The sequence below is a fragment of the Nycticebus coucang genome, chromosome 2 (assembly GCF_027406575.1).
Source record: "Nycticebus coucang isolate mNycCou1 chromosome 2, mNycCou1.pri, whole genome shotgun sequence".
Lineage (NCBI taxonomy): Eukaryota > Metazoa > Chordata > Mammalia > Primates > Lorisidae > Nycticebus > Nycticebus coucang.
The window spans coordinates 57,354,186-57,376,084 of record NC_069781.1 but is presented as its reverse complement, the minus strand read 5'-3'; the positions used below and the strand labels follow the sequence as shown (position 1 = coordinate 57,376,084).

The 21,899-nt window shown below is 40.2% G+C and overlaps 2 pseudogenes across 1 annotated transcript; one reads left to right on the top strand and one right to left on the bottom strand.

Moving 5' to 3' along the window:
• Positions 1-11,471: 11,471 nt before the first annotated feature.
• LOC128596814 (interferon omega-1-like) lies at positions 11,472-12,166 on the bottom strand (annotated as a pseudogene).
• Positions 12,167-12,378: 212 nt separating this feature from the next.
• Positions 12,379-20,964, top strand: LOC128565343 (40S ribosomal protein SA-like; annotated as a pseudogene). The gene is made up of 2 exons (XR_008374246.1): positions 12,379-12,631; positions 20,223-20,964. The product of XR_008374246.1 is annotated as a 40S ribosomal protein SA-like (transcript).
• The last annotated feature ends 935 nt before the right edge of the window (positions 20,965-21,899 follow it).

Here is a 21,899-nt window from a genome sequence, read left to right as displayed (position 1 = left end):
TGGGGTTCAGTGTACTGATTTGATATACAATGTGAAATGCTTACATTGAACTAAGTAACACATCCATCACAATTATACTCATTTCTTAATAGTTTTGAATATATGAAACATTAATCTTACCGTGTATTGACTTATAATATATTTATAATGAATTATATTAAATATATAAATATATGCTAAATAAATTCATTTAAATAATGAATAGAAAATACTTGAGTGCCTACCATGGGCTACTCTGTTAATGAATGAATAGCATAGAATAGAAAATTCAGATAGAAAAAGTCTAATCCTTTGAAAGAGACAGGAAAAAACAAGCCATGAATTACAGAACAGAATTCCTGTCCTGTTACAAGTGGTGTATTTGCAGAGTCACGAGCCCCAAATGAGGGGTAAAAGGGAGCGGTAGCTACAAGTTACCATCACTTTATACCTGATGGGAGGAGGCAAAGGGCATTGAAAAAATTGAACACTGGGAAAAGGTACATTTGGAACCAGGAGCCAAATCAAAGAGTTGGCAAAATTGTGCGTTTTATAAAAAAGAAAAATGAGTGAAAAATAAGAGCTGAGAATGAGTCCAAATTTCCCTACTTCCAAAGGGTCTGAAAGTGAGATCTGGGAAAGATAACAGGCCTTGAATGTTACTACTAGAACTTGAGCACCAGAACGCTATTTTTCACTTTCGTGACACCGGAGAGGAAAATAGACCTCTCTAGTGCTCAGCTTCCTTACCTGTAAAATTAAGATGCCCACCAGGCTGCCCCCTAACAGCATGATCAGAGCTGATCTCTTTAACTGATGGAGCTCGCCCAGAATGGTGCCTGCCATTGACTCCTTTCAGCTTAGCTCTTCTGTTGGAATCTGCTTAGATTATTCGCTAATGTTCTAGGTCTGTGCGTGGGAAGGTGAGGTAATCCCAAGAGAACTAGCCAGGCAACGTTTTAGTGCCTGCTCCGTCACTCACAAGGGAGAAGCAGAAAAAGCCACTGGACAACCGAGCCAAGCCTGTCACAGCAAACATCCCGGGTTGTGGACAGAGCCCTGGCACTTAGCACACACACCAGCCATCTGCAAGGGCACACTCTCCCTCCCTCGTTTCTGGGTGCTCTCCACCATTCAAGGAGCTAAATGTCGTCATCAGGAAAACACAAGCAGCTTCCTGGCAACCAGCAGAATCCTCTGCTCGGTGAAGATAAAATGCAGCCTCCTCAGCCAAGGGCCAGATCAGAGGGGAATCCCCGTTCCATCCTCCAACTCCAACTTGGCAACTCACATTTAGTTTCCTTTTCACTTGTTGCATCACCTCATTGTTATTTTTGCAGACTCCCTGATGATGAAATAAAACCAAATTTAGTTGTGAGCTTTAATTACGCAGGGGGTTTTGGTTTGAGCTGTTTCACTTTGAACAAGTGCCAGAAACTTCTCCAGAGACAATAAGCTCTCAGGGAAAACCAGCAGGGAGACAAGCCCCGGGTCAGTAGAGACTGGAGCCAACGCTTCTGCAGCCGCTGCTGCATGTGGTGGCCACGTGCTCTCTCCTCAGCCCTGGCCTGGCTTCATCCAGCCCCCGGAAAAGTCATGGGAAGTAAATGCGCCCAGCTCAGAGAACTGCCTGGTGTCCAAAGAGAAAAGTAAACCCAGGCTGGAGACCGACGGGACTGTGTATCAGAGAGGGCCAATGTGGGGTTTCTAGCAGTGAGTATCAGGGCAGACGCGGCGGGTGAGGTTGAGTGGGCAGTGCTGTGTGTTTCTGGGCCATCAAATTGTTGGTAAAACCATTTCAGCTATGGCTGGAACACAAAGTGTACTACCCTCTGGTTGTTTTGTATATGGGAGGAGGGGTGGTTAGCAAGAGTTAGGCAGGGCCCCAACTGAAGCAGACTAGACCCACCTGGATTCCTAAGGTGACAGGAGGAAAACTGAGGAATGATTCTTGTCGGAGGCCTGTGACAAGCTATCCAGGATGTGGGAAAGGGAAAAGGAACAGAGACGTGTCTCAGGGAGTGGGTGGCAAATAGATCTCAGCTGCATCTTCTGTCTTTCCACACGGGGTTGGAGGTTGATTCTCTGCCCCACCAGCTGTTGGCTTGTGGTTACAGAGAAACCCCAGCCTGGGCAGAGGCAGCTTGAGACACTGAGTGAGGGTGAGAGGGCCGCAGCAGGTGGAGGAGGGGGAGACAGTCTCTTCTTCCCCTTACCCTGAATGAAGCCTTTTCCATTGTGGTTCCCAAGTTTCACAGGAGCTTTCTAGGTTGCCAAGCAAAACTTTCTAGTGTCATTAGGACTTTGGGCAAGATTTCCATTCATTTTATTATTGTGGAGTGTATCATTTTAGAACCAACTTCTTCATCCTTTTCTGTATCCTAAATACCTCCCACCCACATCCTTTTCTAATGAAGTTTCCTCCAATTGAAATCTGGAGCTACACCACAGTTGCTACCCACCATAGCTATACCACATTTCTTTTTCCTGTGATGTGAATAGGACCACCAATAAAAAATGGTTAATATCATTATAAATTCATAAGACCCATCTCTTTTAACCACCCAAATATGTACCTGTAAATATTATCAACATCAGCAGTTCTCAGATGTTTTGGATTCAGGACACATTTGATACTCTTAAAAATTATGGAGACCCCTGCCAAAAAGATTGTGCTTGTTTGGTTTCTATTTATTTGTATTTCCATGTTGGAAATTAAAACTGAGAAAAATTTAAATATTTATTCATTGAAAAATAACACGAGGAAATATGTTAACATAAAGATAAATTTTTATGAAAAAATCACTATTTTTCTAAACAAAATAAATGGGAAGAGTGGTAACATTTTCAAGTTTTCATATTTCTTGAATGTTTGGCTTAGAAAAAGATAGCTGGATTCTGATATCTGCTTTGTATTCAATCTCTGTGATATATTGTTTTGTTTGAAGCATATGAATGAAATTTTGCCTAGAAAAGGTAGGAACTTGAAGACCCCAGAAAGAGGCCCAGGGGTTGTCCCCCCCACACTTTGAGAACCACTAATATATGTGACCATCATATAATATTAAAAGTATATTTATTGCTCATAGTGAATTTGAATTTTTGTTCATCATCTATTTTACAATTTTGGATTTTTTATAATTTCGAAAACTGAAAAATGTGGGAAAACTTTATACTCTTTTCCTGTATTATTTTTCAGGATTGTCCATTAAAAGGTTAAGATAAAAGTACAGTATACATGCACAGTTTAGATTTTTGCTAATTAACTTTCATTTACTGTGAAATATAACAACTTTCTTAATGACCTACATACAGGAAGAACTACAGTAGAAACTTTTCCCTATAAAAACATGAGACAAAACGAGGCAAAAAGTTCTTTTAATTCACAAACAGTAATGAAAATAAAGCTAATTTTCTTATAAAGGAACAACAATCTAATAAATTAAATTGATGAATGCATAAAAATCTAGGCAAAACAAAAGTTATTTAGCTATTGATGGCAAAAATACATACTTTAGATAATTTTCCCCCATATATAAAGAAGATATCTGCTTGCTGGTGCCATCTATAGCCTATCAAATTAGTTGATACCTGGGTCATTAGGATAAAAGGACATCTCTTACTACATTATCATTCACATTCATACCTGGCAGATTTGGTTAGAACTTAGGTAAGGGGAAGAAAACCAGGGGATTCTATTGAAGACTTTTGCAACCACCCAATAAAGAATATCACAAGATATTTGATTGAGATGAGTTAATCCAAGAAAAGTTGTGAAATACACAAAAAAATCAAGAAACATAAAATCCACCTGGATGGAAACAAATGAAGATGAGCAAATTGAAACTTGCACGGGTGAATCAGAAAGGATGCTGTCAGCCGTGTTTCTTGCAGGTGCTATAATGGACTATAATACAGTTTGTCTCAAAACTTTTGTACTAGCTTGAGTTTAACATAACAGCTATGGAAAATATTTATTCCCTTCAGTATCATAATATCAGGTTTAAAATTTTATTTTCTTAATTCAACTTTCTATATAAGCAAAAGAGAATGTCAGTATGTGCAAGTCAGAATGTGTTAAAAGTTGTAGAAATAACTCCTTGTCTAAAAAAATGACCATATATAATGAAGCTAAACTCACTGCAACAAGTTAGGAACTCAGGTCTACAGCAAAGCTGGAGAATGAAGGGCAGAGAGAAGTAAAGAAAGGGCAACAAATTGACTGCTTCCAGCAGGGGCCAAAAGGAGAGGCATTCTGTATAATGGCTGGTCATAAACTTTGCAAGATCAAGCATACCAATTAATTATTCTTTCATTTTTTTCTCAGATGCAGTCTGTTGAGAGGCAAGGAAAGGGAACTACACTAATGAATTCCTAATATATTCGCTTTAAATATAAACAGCAATTTATTAATGTTAAATAAGCAGGAGGCCATTAGCTTAAGGCTGTATCTGTACTTTGAATTCCAGCATAGTGAACTGTAACCTAACTGTGTATTTAAACAAGACCGAAAGCTAACTTAGAAGTGTAACAAACTATACTTCAAGTTTCATCCAATCACAGGCAGCCAAATCATCACTCAATGCTCAAATAAGGCAGATGCTTAGCCATAACCAATGAGGTCATTTCTCTACTTTGCTTCTGAATTTAGTTTATAAAATCTCTGCACCAGCCTTGCTGGGTGGAGTTCTCTGAACTCATTCTAGTTCTGAGGGCTGCCCAATTCATAAATGAGTTTTTTTTTTTTTTTTGCTAAATAAACTGTTAAATTGAATTTGTCTGAAGTTTTTCTTTTAACAATAATTTTATTAATTATATCTGGTAAAATAATGGATTTTATTCTTCTCTGAGCATGTCATATGGTTAGTGAATCCATTCAGAAACCTGGATGATATCAAAGAAGATCATTCATACCCCATATAGCTAAATAATTATATGAAAATATTAAAACAAAAATACTATTGAGCATTTACTATGATTAGACACTATTCTAAGCATATTAATGCTTATGATTTAATCTGTGAACACTCTGAATTTATTTAATATTATTTCTTAATATTATTAATGAATGAATAATGAATATTATTAATATTAATAATGAATATTATTAAAATACAGGAATTTATTTAATATTATTTCTTAAGCTGCTACATGAGAAAGTCCTTTTCTGGTTGTTTCTGTCTCATCAGTTAACAAAACGAGCAGATATCTGTCTTTTCATTTGTCTTAAATTATAGAGTAGAAGGTAGAGTCACAGACAGTAACTATCCCAGAGTTACAGACTTGTGTTGGAATCCAGGCCTTCTAACTGCACAGCCTGGAATCTGTCACATTCTGGGGTTATCACTGTCCACAAGAACAAGAGAGGTTGCTGAGAATCAACATATACTTTCTCCAATACAGTCCTAGATAAATAGTGGTAAGTTCTTTCTTTTCACTTCCCAATTGCTTCATGCATAACTGGCACAATTCCCTGGGGAATAGACTTTTTTGTGGCACAATTAAATTGGTCATCAATTCTCTTCACCTGTTGTAAACCAGTCCTGTTTTCTTAATTGTATTTGTTGAATACTTCCCTTGGCCAAGACAGCTGGTATTTTTAGTAAAAAAATTTGGATTTTGTGTGTATGTTGCATTGTATGAAGGATTTATTGTTTGTCTTTATTGACTTTCCACTTTCAGACTCAATTAGTCATCCTGCAACTCAAATTACCTTACATTGTAGCTGGAGACAGAGAACGTAATGTAGCATCCCACCATGATCGTCACAAGAGAAGCCAGAAGACCTCTACCTTGGCCAAATGAAAACGCTTACATGTAAAAAAGATGATGTCTATTTAATCTGTGCAAACAAAAACCCAAGATACCAAAATTTACCAAGTTCCTTACATTGCAATGTCTTGAGCTATTGCTGGTTGTTACAAATTCCTCACAGTTCTTGATGCTCCTTTTTACTTACTGAGCAAATGAGCATCAAATGGGTACCTGGGGTAGTCTCTTCGAGAAAGATATGAGCTTAAAAGTGCCTAAATATCATTGCAGTAAGCTCTTGGATTCTTTTCCAACTGATTAGATGTAGGCAAGTGTTGGTGCTGCAGCTCTGTAATTTACTTTTCCTGTGCCTGGCTGGACCTCCACAGGGCCTTGTTCACTGAAGCACGGGGTGTGCGCAGGTGGCCAAGAGGAGCCATGATCACACTCAGCTGCCACTGCATGGTGATTCCCTGCAGAGTCTGCTGGTCCCTGTAGCAGAAGCCATTGTCCTCTTCCCCAATAGACCACACGCATTTTGTCAGGCGGCTGAGGTCCAGAACCACTGTGGGACTTGTGCCTGGCTGTAAGGATATGCAGTGAGTCCCTCCTCTAGCTTCCTAATACTTTCATAACATCTGGGTATTAAACAACACAAGGTTGTAGAGAGTTTTAGGTCAAGATGACAGTACAAGGTAACTAGGATAATCTTTTCACATTAAATATATAAAATGAGATGAATAGAAAGTATCTCAAATTTATCTGAATGTATATAGGTGCATATATAGACCTTCATAGGGTGTTGTAGAAGTTATTACAACATGTGTATTTAATGTATATGGTATTTAAAATATTATGTGTAGATCTTTTAAAACACAATATCTTCTATATGGGGAAGATATATAGTATATATGATATGTACTATTTATTACATATATCTCACATGCATCCCTTATCTAACACCCTGTGAATAGAAAGGATCATAACATTTGAAAGGTATTAGGTCATCAAAAAAAGAGAGAAAGAGAAATTCAAGAATTGCCAAGTCTTCCCCTGCTTCTAACATGGTTCGCCCACAAGCAGTAGTAGAGGAAAGAAAGACAAAATATAGAAACTATAAAAATATTACTAAGACTCTCTTCATCCACAATTTATAGAAACACAAGCTAAAGTATCAGCTAGGTTATACCAGGCAAAGCTCTCTCAAATTGATGACCTTCCGTGCCTCCTGAACAACATGTGATACACACACATAATTCTTACCTCCTGATTAATGTCATCAAATACAATATTGTGCAGGTTACAAAACACCTCCAAATTCTGTTGACATCCATATGCTTCAATGAAAAAGCCTATGTCAGTTGGCAACGTTAGTATTCTCTAACAGTTCCTAATACACATCTGAACTCTCTATTTGACTCTATGTGGAAGGGCTTCCAGTAATATTATTCAATTTGATGGTGAATATATTTTCATAATTATGTAATCACACAGGAGGGGATATTTGGAAAGAATTAGTGAAACAATTTATTCGCAACACAACACCGGATATGAGATCTCCCTTAATCCTTTATTGCAGTTCCACGCTGAGTTTGTCCAGCTCCACCCCACAGTGCGGATAAGGAAGGTTAGTTGGGAAGTTGAAACATGAACAACAAGCTGGAGGCAGGCAATGCATTTTAATCTGTCTCTCTCCAGAGTTGCCCATTGCCCAAAGAGGCCAGGTCCTGTCTACAGCTGAACATGAAGATCTTATTCCAGCATTAGGTCATTCTTTCCGGGTTGGGGCTTGTTCTTCATTTCGGAGGCGAATTGCAAGACAGGAACTGGACTTGTGCATAGAATACTCAATTTTGATATGAGGACAATTAATGACAATTAAGGTTATGTGGGGGGGGGAGAAAAGCAGAGAGATGGAGGGAGGGAGTGGGGCCTTGGTGTGTGTCACACTTTATGGGGGCAAGCCATGATTGCAAGAGGGACTTTACCTAACAATTGCAATCAGTGTAACCTGGCTTATTGTACCCTCAATGAATCCCCAACAATAGAAAAAAAATAATAATAATAAAAAAAGAAAAAATAAAGTCTCTACAGGGACTTGCTCTCTCAACAGATGTGGTTTTTGCGCTTGTAACACGTAGACAGCAGGGGGCGCACTTCCCACAACAGCATTTCTTCAGCCCCCGCAGTAAACAGTTTTCCTCTTACGCCTTTGTAACAGGGGAATTCCCTCAGGACATACACAGTTACACTCTCACGGTTTTGAAAAACTTAGAACTCCCGTTTAACTGTCCTTCCTTCTCGTGTCTTCCTACTTTTAATAGAAACCTCCAAGCCAGAAAGCAAACAAAACCAGAAGCATCTGTGCGGCAGTACGTAAGGTGAAGGGAAGTACGAGATAGTAAGGAAGCGACTGGGTTCCGTAGCGGGACTGCGAAGGCCGTGGGAGGAAGGCCTGCCCCGCGCCGGGACTCGCTGATAAGTGTCTTCCCCACTTCACGCTAGAAGAGGATTCCCTCTATCACATATTGACACTTGCCACTGCTTGCTGACTAAAAATAAAATCGGTCCTCGGGCATTAGGACTGACAGTTTTCCATCTTTTCTAGGATTTCTCCCAGGATTCCATAGAATGTCAGCTATTCTCAATCGTTTTCTAACAAATGATAGTACAGTCTCATAGTACTTAGTAGAAAAATGCTATTCTGAGATAGATTTACACATTAAAAAACAAGAAGATGGTTACTATATATTAAAAACTCATTCCCTGGAAGGTACACTGCGAAGTTCTTCACAATGCATATGATGGTTTAATGCAACAACTCCATGAATATTTCCACTTCTCTTTACATTTGAGAAACTGAGACCCAGAAGACTGTTGCCCAGGATTACACATAGGAACTAGAGCAGAATGGGAGGATCAATGCAAAATGATTCTAAATTTAGCAATTATTTAAAGTCTGAGTTAATATAATTATTAAACTCTCTCCTTTCCCTGGTCATTCTTATTTTGGTGGCTATTGTACATCTTGTACAACGTTATCTTGTAGTTAATATTATGTTGTATTTAATACGTGTTTTGTATTTAATAATTGAAAGATTCTCTGACTCAATTTCTTTCATTTATTTTTATCATGTGTCTCATTCTTTGATACGCATTATAATTAATCATTTTGTAATATACAAATGTTTCTGATTTTCATGAAACTAAAGCTCTCTACCACAGAACAATTAAGTTAATTAGGAAATAATAAACAATATTATTTTAAAAATTAGAGATGGAGTCTTAGCCTTATCCAGCTTAATAAGAATAATTAAATGTTTAAAGTATTAGAAATTTAAAAATATATAGCAATAAGGGAAGTTTACTAATCAATTAATAAAGCAAGTAATCTCCAAGATAGTGTATTATCAGTAATAAGTTATGATGGAAAGGTATTGAACGTTAATTTAAAAAAAGGAAAGAAAATTTCAAAAAAATTTTCTAGAAATATTGCCTGACACTCTAACAGAAATCAGTTTACATTATCACTTATAGTGTAGATTAAAAAAAACCTAATGGACTAGGGACAAAATAGCAGGAGGACTAGAGTTAGCCATAGTTCATTACAGGCAGTCCCAGGTTACAAATGAGATAGGTTCTATAGAATTGTTCTTAAGTTGAATTTGTATATAAGTTGAAACAGATACATTTACCTATTACCTGTAATAGCTTCTGTTCATAAGTGCAGTCACATGTCAGTCGGATTGGGGACTGCCTGTGTATTTCAAAATAATTAGAAAAAGTGTTTTTGAATGTTCTCATCACAAAGAAATGGTAAGTGTTTAAGGTGATGGATGTGCTAATTATCCTGATTTGATCATTACACAATGTATGCATATTGTGAAACATAACATTGTACCCCATAAATATGTACAATTATTAAGTGTCAGTCATAAATTTTAAAAGAGAAATAAAAAAGAATTGAACATAAAAACAGATTTATAAGAGAAGGAACTGACAGGTCAAAAGAGGAATATGCCTAGAGAGAGGCTTAGTTCTCCATTCTAGACATTTAATAATTTAAATGAAAAAAGAACTGTTCAGCTCTTTGAACCTAGGTGAGGGTAAAAACAAGTGTCTATCAAATAATACGGCTATATTTTTCAGAAAATGTATGTCACTGATTAGAAACTATAAAGTCATAAATACATAATATATATGGCAAACAAAACTAGAGAAAATTAAATAACAGAATAAAATGAAATCCAATAATAACATGATTGAATAAATCTGAAATTAGCCAGCAAATGGGTAATAATTATTGCTTGCCCATTAAAAAGTAACATAAATTAGAACACTGATAAATTACTATTTTACCCAAATAAATAAGCAATTATTTAAATCAAGTGTTAAAACCCTTCGTAGGTTTTTGTCAATATATCTAATTTCTGAACATGTTTTTTTAAAAAGATATTGCAGAAACATGAAAAAATATACAAGAGTCATTAATTCACATTCTTCTGCAGGTGCCATCGTATTTCATAATTTCATTCAACAAACATGCTTCTCAAAATAATTTTCTATATGCAGTGTTTTTAATTCCTCTGTGTTTCCTCTTTAACCTATGCTCATCTGGTTTCTATCCCATTAAGTCCACTGAACTAACTTTGGCTAGTTTTGAGGCATTTGTTTTGGGGTCCACTAGGACATGTCAGTTTTCATCTTCCCTGAAAGCACCAGTGTCTTTCCCTCACAAGTCTCCCCCTGACTCTTCCCTACTTGTCCTTATAACTGCAGTAGACTCTCAGCCCCAGTGCCCTTTGCAGACTCTCTTTGTTTGCCCTAATTTTAATTGCTGAGGGTCTGCAGGACAAGGTTTCGGTCTTCATTTTATTGTCCCCTCTATTTATAAATGACTATATTCATTCCCATGTCCTCACTACAGACATGCAATGGAGAATCTTAAATTAGTACTTTCGCCTATGGCATTTGTTGTTCATTCTAGACCCATATTTCCAATTGCCAGTAATACTCTGCACTTTCACATCTCCCTTAGAAAAGACAGTTAATTTTATTTCCTTCCCAGTACCACTTGCACCTCAAGTTTCTTTTATATATTTCTGTAGTATTTCAAATAAGTGAAGTTGATACTGCTTTTCTGTTTCTCTTCCTATAAAAGTGAAAGTTTCAACACAGAAGAAACTGTATTTGTTTTATTCATTTGTATTTCTTGACAGTAATTCCAAAATCTGCCACTTTGGTACTCACTTTATACATATTATGCGAATGGAGTAAATGAATAAGAAAATGAATACTACCATTTATTCTTCATTTTGATTCAGAAAACCAGCATTTGGATTTTGGTTTTAGAATGAGCAAATTCAAGAAGTTTTGTTTGATAAGAGTTTAACTGATAATAAAATACAGTATCTAATATAATAAAATGGAAAGGTGAACATGTTTTCTAATTTTAATCCAATGTAGAGGCAAACAGCTGTTATATGAAAAACATAAATATTGATAATATGATAAGATACAAGAATAAACAAATGAGTAAAAATCAATAAATAAACAATAAATAACACATTAGAAGCTAATGCTCCTGAATGTGAGTGTTTTTACTATACTTGCATAAAACCCTGACAAAATACTTGCAGAATTAATGCAATAAATTTTGTGACTAAAGTTGAGATCAGTCTTTTGAAATGACCAAAGACATGTGCAAGTACAACAGGGCAGATTAGTCAATGAAAGTCATTTCAAGATGACCGAAGGCCTCCATTCTTGCTTCTCAATCTTTCTCGCAAGTTTGTTGATGTGGAGAAGGCTCTCATGATGTTCTCTCTGACACTTTTCCAGGAACAGTCACTGTATTTCTTCTCTCCCGCAGGTAGAGATGGATTCCCTGGAAGAACCTCTTCAAGATCAGTGTGGGGCCCTCAGTCACCGTGGCAGAGGCTTTCTCTCCCATGGCCTGCAGCAAGTAAGTTTCCAGGTGTCCTAGCTCCTCGTGAAGTCCAGGGTGCAGTTTGTCCAGGAGGGTTGTGTTCCAGGCAGCAGAGGAACCTCTGTGTGGAAAGGGAGGAGGATCTGCTGGAGCATCTCATGGAGGACAGGCATGGCCTGGGCCTTCTGCAGCTGGCTTCTATCCACCATCTCCCAGGGGAATCCAAAGTCACTTCTATTCTTCAGAGACAGGAAAGGGGAGATCCTTCTCATTTGGCCCCAAAGCACCAAGCAAGGTCTTCTTGCAAAGCAGACCATGACTCTGAGGCAGGTCACTGCCCAGAGATGCAACAGGGCCCCAGCTGCACATCACAGGGGCCTTCATTTGGGGGAGCAGGAGAGCTGGAGAGCCATTGGGCAGTGAGGCTACAACTGGCCTAGCTGCGCTTGGGCCTGTGAAGTTGTTCTTTCTATGGGTGTCTTTTAATAGGAAACAAGTAGCTTTCATTTTCTGAACATTTCTCTACACTTGTACTCCCTTTTCTTTGTTGTTTTCATTTGTGTACTCTCCTTGAAGTGGTGAGGAACTTTGGGCCTTAAGGCTACATGTGGCCTTCTGGATTCTTGAGTACAGGCTTTTAACTGAATCCAAATTTTACAGAACAAATCCTTTTAATAAGAAAGTAAACTTCAGCTTTCTGCACCACTCAGGGAGGGCCCGTACGGTGTTGTTCTGGATTCCCACCATAACTTAAAGGGAAATTTTCACCATGTCTGGAGCCCTTGATGTCCAGCAAATGAAGGAGGAGGATGTCCTCAAATTCCTTGCAGCAGGAACCCACTTAGGTGGCACCAACCTTGACTTCCAAATGGAACAGTACATCTACAAAAGGCAAAGTGATGGCATCTACATCATAAATCTGAAGAGGACCTGGGAAAAACTTCTGTTGGCAGCTCGGGCCATTGTTGCCACTGAAAACCCTGCTGACGGAGGGGGAGACAAGATGGCGGACTGAAGCCAGCTTTCAACAAAGGCTCCCATCCAGAAGGAGAGTTAAGGGACAGGAATTTAGTAAGTATCCTGGTGGACTTGAGCCTCACCAAGAGAGAAGGCTGAAGAACGCACATCAACACCGCTGAGGCAAGTTGTGATCTCAAGGACGCAAACAAAAGGTACAAAATCCACCACCAAGCGGACGGGAGTCCCCCTCCCCCATGAGACCGGCTCTGTAGCCCCACAATTGAACAAGTGGGCAGAAATTAAAGCCCCTCCCACTACACTCCACAGGAGAGACCTTCTAAAAACTGGACCTACCTCCCCTACTGGGGTGCCGTGGCGTTCTCCTGCCGGACATAGGGCTGAATAAAACTTTGGGAATCCTTTGCCGGCAACCCTGAATCCCCGGCGCTCCCCTCCCGCCCACTGAGGTCTGGAGGCCTGTCCCCCAGGACTTCGGATCCTTGGGTGATTTCTCAAGGGGAGTGGACAGTCCCCGAGTTGCGACTGGTCAGCATTGACTCTGAGGCGCGCCGAGTGAGGAGAGGGCACCGGGCTGAGGGGGAGTCACGCCTCGCGGCACTTCCCTGCGGTGCAGTGCACCAACCCTCCCCGGGCATACGGGGCCCAAGACTGAATAAGACTCTGGCCTCCCCGCTGAGAGCTGAGAACCCCTACTCTCACTCGGGGTCTGAGGGCCTATCCCCCAGGAGTTCGGCTCCTTGGGTGATTTCTCGAGGGGAGTGCACAGTGCCTGAGCTGCGTCAGGTCAGCGCTGACTCTGGGATACGTGAGCGAGGAGAGGGCACTCCGCTGAGGGGAAATCAAGCCTTGGCGGCACTTCCCTGCAGTGCAGTGCAGGAGCCCTCCCCGGGCACAAGACTGAATAAGACTCTGGCCTCCCCGCTGAGAGCTGAGAGCCCCTACTCTCACTCGGGGTCTGAGGGCCTATCCCTCCGGAGTTCGGCTCCTTGGGTGATTTCTCCAGGGGAGTGCACAGTGCCTGAGCTGTGTCAGGTCAGCGCTGACTCTGGGATACGTGAGCGAGGAGAGGGCACTCTGCTGAGGGAAAATCAAGCCTTGGCGGCACTTCCCTGCGGTGCAGTGCAGGAGCCCTCCCCGGACCGTAGTATTGCGTGAAACTGAATGAAACTCTAGCTTCCCCCCGCCCCACTCCCAATCCGGGTCTGGGGGCCCATCCCCCAAGAGTTCTGATTCTTGGGGGATCTCTTAAGGGGTGTGGACCCAGCACAAACTGCGGCCGCTCAGTGCTGACTCTGGGGCGCGCGACAGAGGAGAAAAGGGTCGCCTGAGTGCCCACACCAGAGCAGCAGTTCCCTGGAGGTAGATCAACAGCCGTTTTTTCTTTAACGGCAGAACGCTCACTTCTGGATATTCTGAGGCCACACCCCCTGTCTCCCTGGGCAACCAGAGGAGGCCACCTGTGTCACGGCTCACAAACCCAGAAGCCTCCAGGGCGGGGCCGACCCAGAGAGGTGTTCAGACGCAATTCTCCAGCAGCAAAGACGTTTGAACTCAAAACAGCCCGTCTCCTGTAGGCGACGACAGGAACAGAGACAGAACCTCACAAAGTTGTCTGTTCTGTTCTGTTCTGTTAGCAGCATCCATCAGGGACGGGGCTAAGCCTGAGTGAACACCTCCTTCCCATCACCTGCATCAAACACTCAAAGATGTCAGGCCCCATCTCCTCCTGCTAGATAGCGGCAGTCTGCGGGGGCCTGGCAGACTTCCTCGCGATTCAGGCAGGTGCAAACCCCTGGAGTGTCTGTTCACTGCAGGCAACTGGGTTAGCCATCTGCAGAGATACCAGTGACTGGGTCCGACGGAGGGGCAGAGTGGGGAAGGAGACGTCAACCTTCCCAGACTGCTCTGTTTGCGGGGTGGCTCCTCCTGACTCCACGCTGCACTGGGGTGAGCTGTCTCAGAGGAGTCACCAGGCCCCTGTGATCCAATTCCCAGAGACCTCTTGAACCCTTCCACCTGAGACAAGTGCCGATTGAGACAGTTGATTTGGACCTTTTGAACTGGGCTAATAGACTGAGGACTTTTCAGGTGGTGCCCTGGGTGTGCGATTGTAGGAAGGTTTGATTCTCCTTTTCCAACTGGGGCCAGAGGTGGGCAGGCGGGGTGACTTAATTGCTGATTTTTCCACACAGCTGAGACTTCAAGCCAGAGTAGAAGTTGCAATAGGATAGAACAGAAACCAGCTGAAAACAAGACAGAACCACTTTGCTCCACCACACCAGACAGGGCCCCAGTTTCTCAGGCCACAACACTGTACGGGCCCTCGATAAAACCCCAGGGGAAAAACCAAAGGGAGTAAACCATGGGGCGGAATCAGCGGAAAAACTCTGGTAACATGAATAACCAGAATAGATCAACCCCCCCAAGAAAAGATACGGCAGATGTGATTGAAGATCCCATTCATAAACAACTGGCTGAGATGTCAGAAGTCGAATTCAGAATTTGGTTTGCAGACAAGATTAATAAAATGGAATTAGGAATTCGAGGAGAAATTCAAAAACTGTCTCAAGAATTTAACGAATTTAAAGACAAAACCACCAAAGACTTAGACACACTGAAACAAGAACTTACAGCCCTCAAAGATATGAAAAATACAGTAGAATCCCTCAGTAACAGAATGGAGCAAGCAGAAGAAAGGATTTCTGACATTGAAGATAAAGTCTTCGAACGCTCCCAATCTCTCAAAGAGGAAGAGAAATGGAGAGCAAAAACGGATCACTCACTCAGAGAGCTCTCAGATAATTCGAAAAAAAATAACATAAGGGTTATAGGAATTTCGGAGACTGATGAAGTGGCAGCCAAGGGCACAGAGGCCCTTCTACATGAAATTATGAAAGAAAATTTTCCAGACATGCCTAGAGAATCTGAAATTCAGATAGCAGACAGCTTCAGAACCCCAGCACGATTCAACCCCAAAAAGCCATCTCCCAGACATATCATAATTAGCTTCACTAAAGTTAACATGAAAGAGAAGATTCTCAAAGCAGCCCGGCGAAAGAAAACTATAACGTACAAAGGTAAGAATATTAGAATAACTGCAGATCTCTCTGCTGAAACTTTTCAAGCAAGAAGAGGCTGGTCATCAACTTTTAATCTCCTAAAGCAAAAAAACTTTCAACCCAGGATCTTGTATCCAGCTAAACTGAGTTTCATCTATGATGGAGAAATTAAATACTTCAATGACATTCATATGTTGAAAAAATTTGCCATAAGTAAACCAGCTCTTCAGGATGTTCTCAGACCTATCCTCCACAATGACCAACCCAATCCTATACCACAAAAGTAAACTCACTCAGAAACTTCGGATCAAACTCCAACTTCCACACTGGCGAAAGGATTAAAAATGTCCACTGGACCTTTGAAAAACTCGATACCCAAAATTCCACCAGACTTATCCTTACTCTCCATCAATGTGAATGGCTTAAACTGTCCTCTAAAGAGGCATAGGTTAGCTGACTGGATACAAAAACTCAAGCCAGATATTTGTTGCATACAAGAGTCACATCTCAACTTAAAAGACAAATACAGACTCAGGGTGAAAGGATGGTCATCCATATTTCAGGCAAATGGTAATCAGAAAAAAGCAGGTGTTGCAATTTTATTTGCAGATACAGTAGGCTTTAAACCATCAAAAGTAAGGAAGGACAAGAATGGTCACTTCATATTTGTTAAGGGTAATACTCAATATGACGAGATCTCAATTATTAATATCTATGCACCCAACCAGAATGCACCTCAATTTATAAGAGAAACTCTAACAGACATGAGTAACTTGATTTCCTCCAGCTCCATAATCGTTGGAGATTTCAACACTCCCTTGGCAGTGTTGGATCGATCCTCCAGAAAGAAGCTGAGCAAAGAAATCTTAGATTTAAACCTAACCATCCAATATTTAGATTTAGCAGACATCTACAGAACATTTCATCCCAACAAAACTGAATACACATACTTCTCATCAGCCCACGGAACTTACTCCAAAATTGATCACATTTTAGGTCACAAGTCTAACCTCAGTAAATTTAAAGGAATAGAAATTATTCCGTGCATCTTCTCAGACCATCATGGAATAAAACTTGAATTGAGTAACAACAGGAATCTGCATACCCATACAAAAACATGGAAGTTAAATAACCTTATGCTGAATGATAGCTGGGTCAGAGATGAGATTAAGAAAGAAATCACCAATTTTTTGGAACAAAATGACAATGAAGACACAAGCTATCAGAACCTCTGGGACACTGCAAAGGCAGTTCTAAGAGGGAAATTTATAGCACTGCAAGCCTTCCTCAAGAGAACGGAAAGAGAGGAAGTTAACAACTTAATGGGACATCTCACGCAACTGGAAAAGGAAGAACATTCCAACCCCAAACCCAGTAGAAGAAAAGAAATAACCAAAATTAGAGCAGAATTAAATGAAATTGAAAACAAAAGAATAATACAACAGATCAATAAATCAAAAAGCTGGTTTTTTGAAAAGGTCAATAAAATAGATAAACCTCTGGCCAACCTAATCAGGAAAAAAAGAGTAAAATCTCTAATATCATCAATCAGAAACAACAAAGACAAAATAACCACAGACTCATCAGAAATCCAAAAAATCCTTAATGAATATTACAAGAAACTTTATTCTCAGAAATATGAAAATCTGAAGGAAATAGACCGATACTTGGAAGCACGCCACCTTCCAAGACTTAACCAGAATCAAGTGGAAATGTTGAACAGACCCATATCAAGTTCAGAAATAGCATCAACTATACAAAACCTCCCTAAAAAGAAAAGCCCGGGACCAGATGGTTTCACGTCAGAATTCTACCAAACCTTTAAAGAGGAATTAGTACCTATATTACTCAACCTGTTCCAAAATGTAGAAAAAGAAGGAAGACTACCCAACACGTTCTATGAAGCAAATATCACCCTGATCCCCAAACCAGGAAAAGACCCAACAAGAAAAGAAAATTATAGACCAATATCACTAATGAATATAGATGCAAAAATATTCAACAAGATCCTAACAAACAGAATCCAGCAACACATCAAACAAATTATACATCATGACCAAGTTGGTTTTATCCCAGGGTCTCAAGGCTGGTTCAATATACGTAAATCTATAAATGTAATTCAGCACATAAACAAATTAAAAAACAAAGACCATATGATTCTCTCAATTGATGCAGAAAAAGCTTTTGATAATATCCAGCATCCCTTCATGATCAGAACACTCAAGAAAATTGGTCTAGAAGGGACTTTTCTTAAACTGATAGAGGCTATCTACATCAAAACCACAGCCAATATCATATTGAATGGAGTTAAATTGGAATCATTTCCACTCAGATCAGGAACCAGACAAGGCTGCCCATTGTCTCCATTGCTTTTCAACATTGTAATGGAAGTTTTAGCCACCGCAATTAGGGAAGAAAAGGCGATCAAGGGTATCCATATAGGATCAGAAGAGATCAAACTCTCGCTCTTCGCAGATGATATGATTGTGTATCTGGAAAACACTAGGGACTCTACTACAAAACTCCTAGAAGTGATCAAGGAATACAGCAGCGTCTCAGGTTACAAAATCAACATTCATAAATCGGTAGCCTTTATATACACCAACAACAGTCAAATTGAAAAAGCAGTTAAGGACTCTATCCCATTCACAGTAGTGCCAAAGAAGATGAAATATTTGGGAATTTACCTAACAAAAGACGTGAAAGATCTCTATAAAGAGAACTATGAAACTCTAAGAAAAGAAATAGCTGAAAATGTTAACAAATGGAAAAACATACCATGCTCATGGCTAGGAAGAATCAACATTATCAAAATGTCCATACTACCCAAAGCAATATATACTTTCAACGCACTCCCTATTAAAGCTCCACTGTCATATTTTAAAGATCTTGAAAAAACATTACTTCGTTTTATATGGAATCAGAAAAAACCTCGAATAGCCAAGACATTACTCAGAAATAAAAACAAAACAGGAGGAATCACACTACCAGACCTCAGACTTTACTACAAATCGATAGTGATCAAAACAGCATGGTATTGGCACAAAAACAGAGAAGTAGATATCTGGAATAGAATAGAGAACCAAGAGATGAATCCAGCTACTTACCGCTATTTGATTTTTGACAAGCCAATTAAAAACATTCAGTGGGGAAAAGATTCCCTATTTAACAAATGGTGCTGGGTGAACTGGCTGGCAACCTGCAGAAGACTGAAATTAGACCCACACCTTTCACCATTAACTAAGATAGACTCTCATTGGATTAAAGATTTAAACTTAAGACATGAAACTATAAAAATACTAGAGGAGAATGCAGGGAAAACCCTTGAAGAAATTGGTCTGGGTGAGTATTTCATGAGGAGAACCCCCCGGGCAATTGAAGCAGCTTCAAAAATACACTACTGGGACTTGATCAAACTAAAAAGCTTCTGCACAGCTAAGAACACAGTAAGCAGAGCAAGCAGACAGCCCTCAGAATGGGAGAAGATATTTGCAGGGTATAACTCTGACAAAGGTTTAATAACCAGAATCCACAGAGAACTCAAACGCATCAGCAAGAAAAAAACAAGGGATCCCATCGCAGGCTGGGCAAGGGATTTGAAGAGAAACTTCTCTGAAGAAGACAGGCGCACGGCCTTCAGACATATGAAAAAATGCTCATCATCTTTAATCATCAGAGAAATGCAAATCAAAACTACTTTGAGATATCATCTAACTCCAATGAGACTAGCCTATATCACAAAATCTCAAGACCAGAGATGTTGGCGTGGATGCGGTGAAAAGGGAACACTTCTGCACTGCTGGTGGGAATGCAAATTAATACATTCCTTTTGGAGGGATATATGGAGAACACTCAGAGATCTAAAAATAGATCTGCCATTCAATCCTGTAATTCCTCTGCTGGGCATATACCCAGAAGACCAAAAATCACAACATAACAAAGATATTTGTACCAGAATGTTTATTGCAGCCCAATTCATAATTGCTAAGTCATGGAAAAAGCCGAAGTGCCCATTGATCCACGAATGGATTAATAAATTGTGGTATATGTATACCATGGAATACTATGCAGCCTTAAAGAAAGATGGAGACTTTACCTCTTTCATGTTTACATGGATGGAGCTGGAACATATTCTTCTTAGTAAAGTATCCCAAGAATGGAAGAAAAAATATCCAATGTACACAGCCCTACTATGAAACTAATTTGGGACTCTCACATGAAAGCTATAACCCAGCTACAACTTAACAATAGGGGGAAGTGGGAAAGGGGGGGTGGGTAGAGGGAGGGGAATCGGTGGGATCACACTTGTGGTGCATATTACAGGGGTATTTGCGAAACTTGGTAAATGTAGAATATAAATGTTTTGGCACAGTAACTGAGATAACGCCGGAAAGGCTATGTTAACCACTGGGATAAAAATGTGTCAAATGGTTTATGAAGTGAGTGTATGATGCCCCATAATCATATCATTGTATACACTTATGATTTAATAAAAAAATTAAAAAAAAAAAAAAAAAAAAAAAAGAAAACCCTGCTGACGTCAGTGTCATATCCTCTAAGAATACTGGTCAGCGAGTTGTGCTGGAGTTTGCTGCTGCCATTGGAGCCACTCCTATTGCTGGCCGCTTCACTCCTGGAACCTTCAGTAACCAAATCCAGGCAGCCTTCCAGGAGCCTCCTCTTCTACTGGTTACTGAGCCCCAGCCTCTCACAGAGGCATCTTATGTTAACCTGCCTACCAATGTTCTGTGTAACACAGATTCTCCTCTGCATTATGTGGCCATTGCCATCTCATGCAACAATGAGGGAGCTCACTCAGTAGGTTTGATGTGGTGGATGCCGGCCTGGGAAGTTCTCCGCATGCGTGGCACCATCTCCTGTGAACATCCCTGGGAGGTCATGCCTGATCTCTACTTGTACAGACATCCTGAAGAGATTGAAAAGGAAGAGCAGGCTGCTGCTGAGAAAGCTGTGACCAAGGAGGAATTTCAGGGTGAATGGACTGCTCCAGCGCCTGAGTTTACTGCTACGCAAGCAGAGGTTGCAGACTGGTCAGCAGGCTGCAGGAGCCCTCTGTGCCTATTCAGCAGGTCCTCACTGAAGACTGGAGCGCCCAGCCTGCCACTGAAGACTGGTCTGCAGCTCTCACTGCTCAGGCCACTGAATGGGTAGGAACAACCACTGAGTGGTCTTAAGCTGTTCCTCCACAGGCTCTTAAATGAGATGGAAATAAAGTTGGAGGAAAATAAACATCAGTTTACAAAAAAAAAAAAAAGAAAGGAAGAAAGTAAACTGCAGATGTATCAATACAAATGGAAACTTATCAATCAAATGAAACATGTTTTTGTTCTAAAGCCATAAGGTTTTCTATTATACCTATATATATAGATCTTGAAACACACATATACTAACTATATAAATACAGACATATGTGCCAAAAATATATATACACATTTTAAGAAAAGAAAAAAGTATATTACAATTGTAATATTCAAGTCACATTTGACTTCTGCAATTACAAGAGGTGCTCAAACATGACTGGTATTCATCTTTTGTTACCGGTATATATTATTATTGAATATTTTAAACACGCACACAGCTTTTCTATGTTCTAGGCACACATTTTAGCCCATATGCTAGTTTCCACTTATTGCCTTCCTTCTTTAACATAGGAAGTCAGGCCCTTTGGGTTTCTCTATTTGGTTAGGGCTTTACCAGACCATCTGGGGAAAATAAGTTCTTTAGCATCAAGAATGAAGATTTGTTTGCTATTTTATTCACAACAGAGAATGACGATAGTAAATAAGCTTCTTTGATGCCTTTCTTCCTGGTAGGAAACACTCATGGAGGTCAGTAGTTACACTTCACTGGGACCACAAGGTCAGGATTAGAACAGACATTGCCCTTTCTTCCCACCATTTTCTTACTGAGGCCTGTAGCGCTCCTCTGGCTGTGTCAATATCCTAGTAGAAATCTTCATTCTTCCCAGGTGCATGTGAGAGTGGAGATTATAATCCCTAGATTTTATACTCCTACTTTATACTCCTGGCATTATCTCACTCACGAGGTAGTCATCACAGTTAGTGACATCTTCTCCTCTGTGGTAGCAAAGTGTCCTCCACCCAAACTCTTCCAGAGATGCTTTTAGAGAGCTGGTTCACCACATCCTGATGTCTTTAGAACTCTTTTACTGAGAAGGG